Here is a 6,769-nt window from a genome sequence, read left to right as displayed (position 1 = left end):
ACCCATTCCTCTCCCTGCCTCCTCACACATTACATTTTCTAGAGCAAAACACCTGGCGCTAATTTCACCCGTGGTCTCCTGTAGAGAGAGAGTATTACTTGGCCCTCTATTGTCATTGTTCCACACAGAAAGCACAACAGACGTTTTATTAAGGACTAATTCCAGCCCGTCCCCGTTGTGACAGGTTTATTGCTTGGCAGTAGTTGCAGCAGTAGAGCACGTGTGACATGAATGAGCAAAGTAGCCACGTTATATAACAAGCCAGTCGCAGAGCTACTTACAAGAGCAGCCAGCAGGCGGCCGCCACCGTCACAAACAGATTATCGAGAGTCTACGATTAGCCGGATCCCCACGGCCTCTCACACACATAGAGGGCGCCAAAATAATCCCACCCCAGTCAGACCTGCTCCCCACAATCTCCAGGCGCGCGCATTCTCTCATAACAACTCGTCACGCGACGCAACGTGACTATCCGCGTACTTCTAATGGGCGGCCAATACTAAACCAGAGCTCCTCCCCTTTAAGCGAAGGGGCGGAGAACCGGTCAGGGGCAAGTCCTCACACACAAACACACATATACGAGCGATAACGTGGTGTGTGTGAGTGAGAGTACGGGAACGCGGTAATAATGCGGGAGAAGAGACGACTATAGCACCCACAGCACTACCCCAAGCGAGCACACTGCAAACACGTTAGCGCCGTGAAGACACGTCATGTTCTGGAACCAATGAGCGCGCGGAGTGGGGGCGTGGTCTGAGGGAGCCGCATACAGCGGCAGATTTTTCCTGGAAGCTCTGCTGTGTCTTCTCACTCGGACTTCTCTGATCAATTTACTTTGTGCTCTCACCATGTTCCAAAGGCCCCTGCGCTCACCCCATTCATTCTCACTGTCTTTCCCTTTCCCAAAGGGTCGCAGAGGCTGAAGCAACAATTAGTCATTGTCCCCCAGTTTCACCTCACCCAAATTCCTCTAACTTTATGACTCTGGTCTGGACTTGAAATATTCTCTTTCCATTTGTGTGGATTTTCCTCTTCCATCCGTCTTTTTTTTTTTTTTTTTTTTTTCAATGGAATTTTTACATTTTTGAATTTTTTTTTTTCATTAAAATTTTTGTAAAAAAAAAAAAAAAAATTTCCTTTGGGTTAGGCTATTTGAAAAGATGGAGGTGAATGCTGTGCACTGGTTCTGGAAGGGCTTGAGGCTCCATGATAATCCAGCCCCACGGGAATGTATCCAAGGGGCCGACACCATCCGACGTGTCTGTATCCTGGATCCCTGGTTTGCTGGATCTTCCAATGTGGGAATCAATAGGTGGAGGTAAGAGGGGCTGAAGCTGACGGTTCTCTTTGTCGACATTGGGCCGAATATCTGGGCTAAGCCAGTAGTAGGGATTAACAACATTGTGGGCAAAATGTTTTTGTAAAAGTGAATCTAAACCATTAAAGGGGTTGTGCACATTTAAATGAACTTTTAGTATGATACAGAGAGGTAATGATGTGCAGACCGGGGAAAACCCAAAGGAAGTTCTCAGGAGAAAGAGGCTGCTCTGATGTTCTTCTGCTTAGGAAAGATTTGAGAAAAGTTTCTAATTATTTTCCTAAGCAGAAGAACATCAGAGCAGCCTCTTTCATTCTCCTGACAACTTCCTTGACTACTTGTTGGTCAGACTGGTCAGAAACTGACCAGCAGGTGGCGCTGTTGGAACACAATTAATTCTTATTAACAGCACATGTATCCCTTAATATCTTGGAATAAAAAGAAAATAAACCATGAATGTAAATGACAAACGTGCTTAGAATAGCACTCTCATTAGTTTTACATTGACTTATTTTAAAGGTTTAATTATCCTTAAACCCTATTCAGGACTGGTTCATTATCACTATGGATTTGGGATTGTCCCGATGCAGGGCTTCGAGTATACAGAAGGTTTGGCCCACGTCGATTGATAAAAACACAAACCTTATAGAATAGATACATTGAGCACTGTACAGCTTTATGTCTGGGATTGTATATAATGTTCTTGAATTTAATTCAAATTAACATATTGCATATTTTATTGGGAGTGGGTGGGGTGATAGAACTCTGTATCCTGAGTCCTGAATAAAGTTAAAACCCTTTTATTTTTAGACTGTGTTTTGTCTCTCCTGGTCATTTACAGTCGTTAGAAATCAATCTCTACTAATGGTAAATGCTACTAAAATTAGCCCAAACATTGCTCTAAATTCGAATCCTTTCATAGCAGGAGTCAGATTTTGTCGGCACGTGTCCCTTTGCAGGAAATGGAACTTACCTCGCCTGCCTGCCCCAAGGAGTTAACAGATAACAGATAAGTACTACTATAGTTTATATAAACAAGCTGCTGTGTAGCAAGTACAGGATATACAGTAGATAACAGAAAAGTACTACTATAGTTTGTATAAACAAGCTGCTGTATAGCCACGGGGGCAACCATTCAAGCACAGGATACACAGTAGATAACAGAAATGTTCTGCAGAATCCCATTGTATCCTACAGAGCTTATCTGTTATCTGCTGTGCATCATGTGCCTTTTTTCATATATATATATATATATATATATATATATATATATATATATATATATATATATATATATATATATATATATATATATATATATATATACTGTTCCTTTAACTTGTTTAATACATTATATTAACAGATAAAAGCCTTTGGGATAAAACTTCTAATACATTACCATTTTAATGACTGCTGTGCCGCTGGAGTTTTGGTCCAACACTGCATCTCTTCTTCTGGATTCGGTCACTTGACTGAGGATACCACAGAATGGAGTGGGTCCTGGCTGTAAAACAAGTATTAGATATTTGTTATTTATTACTACTTTGGATTATATCGTTTTTTTAAAAAACCTATGCAATAAAACTGCAGATGGAGATGGGCAGGACTGTGTAGCTCTGCTATGGTCATTTAGTTACAGTGCAGCAAACACAGGGCTGTTTCTGCCATACAAGCACCATGGGCCTGTGTTTTAGAGTGTCAGCCTTAGGGGCTATATGGTAAATAAGAATATGGGAAGAGAAGGGAGTGGGCCGAGATCTGGTGCCTAGGGCAGCACTGGATCTAAATACAGCCCTGACCAAACTTGTGAATAATTCCTAACATTGACTGCACAGCTTCTTTATATAATGAGCAGAATGAGAGAATTCCTCTGTTTACAAATGAATTTGTTTCCACCAACAACCACTATGTGACAAATGGAATGTGATATTACTGCTCTGGACCATAAATATAACTTGGTTTCCATAGTTGATGAGCCCATGGCCATGTTGTGCATATAACTGCATAAAAAATAGCAAATCAGTAAAATGCTGTTTATAAATCTAGAACAAGAATCCAAGGTCTAGAGGCGATGGGCAGCAGATGGGTTCAGTCCATTACCAGAGGAAATAGGATGTTTTTTGGTAGTTAAAGGAACATTTCAGCATAACAATAAAACGTGGGTAAATAGATAGGCTGTGCAAAATAAAAAATGTTAGTTGGCCAAAATGTAATGTATAAAGGCTGGAGTGAGCGAAATGTCTAACATTTGGGCAGAGACACACACTCAGATTTGAGGAGATTAGTCGCCCGGTGACAAATCTCCTCTTCTTCGGGGCGACTAATCTCCCCGAATTGTCTTCCCGCCGGCTAGAATGAAAATCACCGGCGGGATAGCACTTGGAGAGCTTTATTTTCAAAGTCACCCGAAGTTTCCTCGTGAGGCATCTTCGGGCGACTTAGGAAAAAGAAGCGTCTGTGTGCCATCCACACAGGTTACTTATTTGCTTATCTCTAAATTGTTACAAAATAATCTTATTTGAACCTTGTGTCTGTTCTGGGCTCTCTGCCAAAAGCCAATTAAGTTTCTTTGTTTCTTTTTCTGGCTGTTCAGTGCAAAGAAAAACGTTACTTTCCAGCACAAACGAGGGTCTGTGGATTGAGCTATCAAAAGAGGGACTGTCCCTCTGCAAACGGGACAGTTGGGAGATATCTAGCCATAGAAATGCTTGCAGGGGATACTGAGAATTGTAGTGCTCAGAGCCAGAGAAATCATTTACATACAAGATAGATACAAGAATGGCATCACCTGGGTGCAAGAGTGACATCACTTATGCAATATACTATAATGGGTCACATACCGGGATACACAAGTTAGGGGACACGTAGGGGGCCTCCTTTATGAATACAGTGCTGTTAAATTTGCAGCTTGTCCAGATGGGGACGAGTTCCCCGGCCCAGCCTGGGGACCAAATACCCAACTGGCTGTAAAAGGGGACGGATGTCCTTTCATATCAGATTGTAAGAATATATAGACCATGGAAACAATATTCTGTGGTCTCATATCGCTAAACTGTGATCTGCACAGGGGGCTGGGCTGGTCCCAGGGGCGCATAGGAGTACAGTTGCCACCTGGACGGTAAAAATTATGGTTAATACCAATGTTATTATTAGGGAAAATTTTACATAGGAGAGACCTAAATAGAAGTAGCAATAACCACAAATGTATAGCCTCACAGAGCATTTGTTTTAGATGGGGGGGGGGGGTGTCAGTTTGGCACCTGGAAGCTGGAAAAGAGTCTATACTAAAAATAATCAAGACCAATTGGAAAGGTGCTTAGAAGTGATTGCTCTATGACATAATTAAAAGTGAACCACCCTTTTAATCCCTATATGCAGGGTGGCCCAATGGTCTGGGGTCCTGATGCCAATTCAGCCTGGACGCTACCCACAAGTTCTCCTTCAGGCCTGTTAATCAGCTGGCTTCTGCTTCATTGTTTCAGGAGTCAGAACCGGCAGTGCAGAGACTATAACAGCCAGACGGAGTCTCCCTTCAACAGTAATTGCATTAACAATGTAAGCCGATGAAAAGTACGTCAGAGATGTATATTGGAAAGTTGCTTGCAAATTCATTTTCTTTTTTTATGTAAAAAAAAAAAAAACAGTTGTAGGGAGGAGTTCCCCTTTAAGAGAAGTTCCCTTTTGTTCTCTTCCTGTATGACCAGACAGCTGTCCCTGCTTCTTTGCTTTCTGGCATAAAATCATCTCAATGTTACAGTACAAGATTCCCAGGAACCCAAATAATATTATGTCGAGATTTCAGTAAAACCCTGCGAGGAATCCACAGCACTAAGGAACTGTGAGTGTTTTCCCAGCTGGATGGTGACTCACGGTGAGGAATTTGTAAATGATTCTCTGCAGGACGGTGCCTGGGGAAGAGAATAAAGCCGGGAAAAGGGACAGTAGCTAAATTGCCTGCTGCTTTTAAGGGATTGCACTTTGGATGCTCTGTCCTATATAAACCAATTTTGAAGAGGTAGCGACCTCCCCTTTAAAACCACACAGATAACGGCGCAGTCTGCAGCATGCCTCTTAGGGTTTCATCTGGACAACCCGTTTTTTTAGAAGGAAAAAATGAGGAAATCCAGCCAGGACGTTGAAGTTAATGGCCTCGTCACCAGCTCCTCCTCTTGATGTCACCAGCCTGCCCCAAAGTCACTGGCACACCCCAATGTCATCTACCCCAACTGTCCTGTTTTTTTTGACAACTCCTGGATTGTTACTGAAATGTCCCTACTTTCTCTTAAATCTGCTCTGAACTGCCTGTGAGTGCAGCCATCGTGCAGCGAGTGAGCCCATTAGGCATTCCTGGGTGCGGCTCAGTGCAAAGGCTGTGGCCGCAGAGAGACAGGTGCTAGCCATCCATCACAGTAGCAGCCCCAATCAATTATTTTCCAATGAATGAAATGCAGCAGCTTTACAGCCGCCAATGCAGCAGGCTCACTGCAGTGCAATTATTGCAAGGGCAGCCGTCCCATATCAAGCATCAATGTGTCCTTAATAAAGTGCCATTAATTCCAACTCCTCCATGTCTCTGCTTCTGCCCCCTTCCCTCTCTAAACAGCTGCCTCCAACACAATCATCCATCATGTAGGAAATTTCCCTTTGCTCCAAGGGGAGGACACGGATAATTATAGTCACTGAGGTGTTACATGGGCATCAGTCGAGTAGTATTAATGCCACTCACGTGCACACCTCGCACATCAACATTCAGTGCACTGGTAATGAAAGATGCCACAATGGAGGGCACCCTCCATGGTGATGTCACTTTAATTCATTAAAATGGCCTGGTAATATGATAATTGGATGTTGGGCTGGAATGTGTTATGAATATGTGAACGTTTATTCAAATTCACAACTATCTCAAGTAGTTTGGGGGGATTGCGATGGGAGTGGGGCCTTCACTGCTAGTGTGGTGGGCCCTTGAGACAACGGCCCCGGTGGGCAGGGCCATATATATATATATATATATATATATATATATATATATATATATATATATATATATATATATATATATATATATATAGGCACCCAAGGACCTGTGCCTATGGTGGTTAAGGGGACAGCCCTTGGATATCTATATATTAATTTTTATTTAAGAAAAATGTAATCTCCCTGAAGGATACAAGCGCATTGTATTGCATCAGTGGTAGAAGTGATGTCACATGATTTCTATTTAACCTTCCTGAATCAAATATTTACCTGTACAGCAGGAACAGCCAACTAAGTCTGCTCATAGCCTGTACAAATACCAGCATAGGTATTCCCCACAATTCAGCAGGAACAGTCCCTAAGTTTGCTCATAGTTTGTACAGAGAGATCCCATAAAACTTTAGCAGCATAGGTATTCTCCTGTACTAAGTACAATTCAGCAGGAACAGCCACCTAAGTCTGCTCATAGCCTGTACA

The 6,769-nt window shown here is 42.5% G+C and overlaps 1 long non-coding RNA gene across 1 annotated transcript; it reads left to right on the top strand.

Annotated features, from left to right (window-relative positions):
- Positions 1–2,652: 2,652 nt before the first annotated feature.
- On the top strand, positions 2,653–5,878 carry LOC108701249. The gene is made up of 2 exons (XR_001933135.2): positions 2,653–2,833; positions 4,697–5,878. It is a non-coding gene; the product is annotated as an uncharacterized LOC108701249 (long non-coding RNA).
- The last annotated feature ends 891 nt before the right edge of the window (positions 5,879–6,769 follow it).

The sequence above is a fragment of the Xenopus laevis genome, chromosome 9_10L, assembly GCF_017654675.1.
Source record: "Xenopus laevis strain J_2021 chromosome 9_10L, Xenopus_laevis_v10.1, whole genome shotgun sequence".
Classification (NCBI taxonomy): Eukaryota; Metazoa; Chordata; class Amphibia; order Anura; family Pipidae; genus Xenopus; species Xenopus laevis.
Note: the sequence above shows the minus strand (reverse complement) of the source record. Positions and strands in the feature narration are given on the sequence as shown.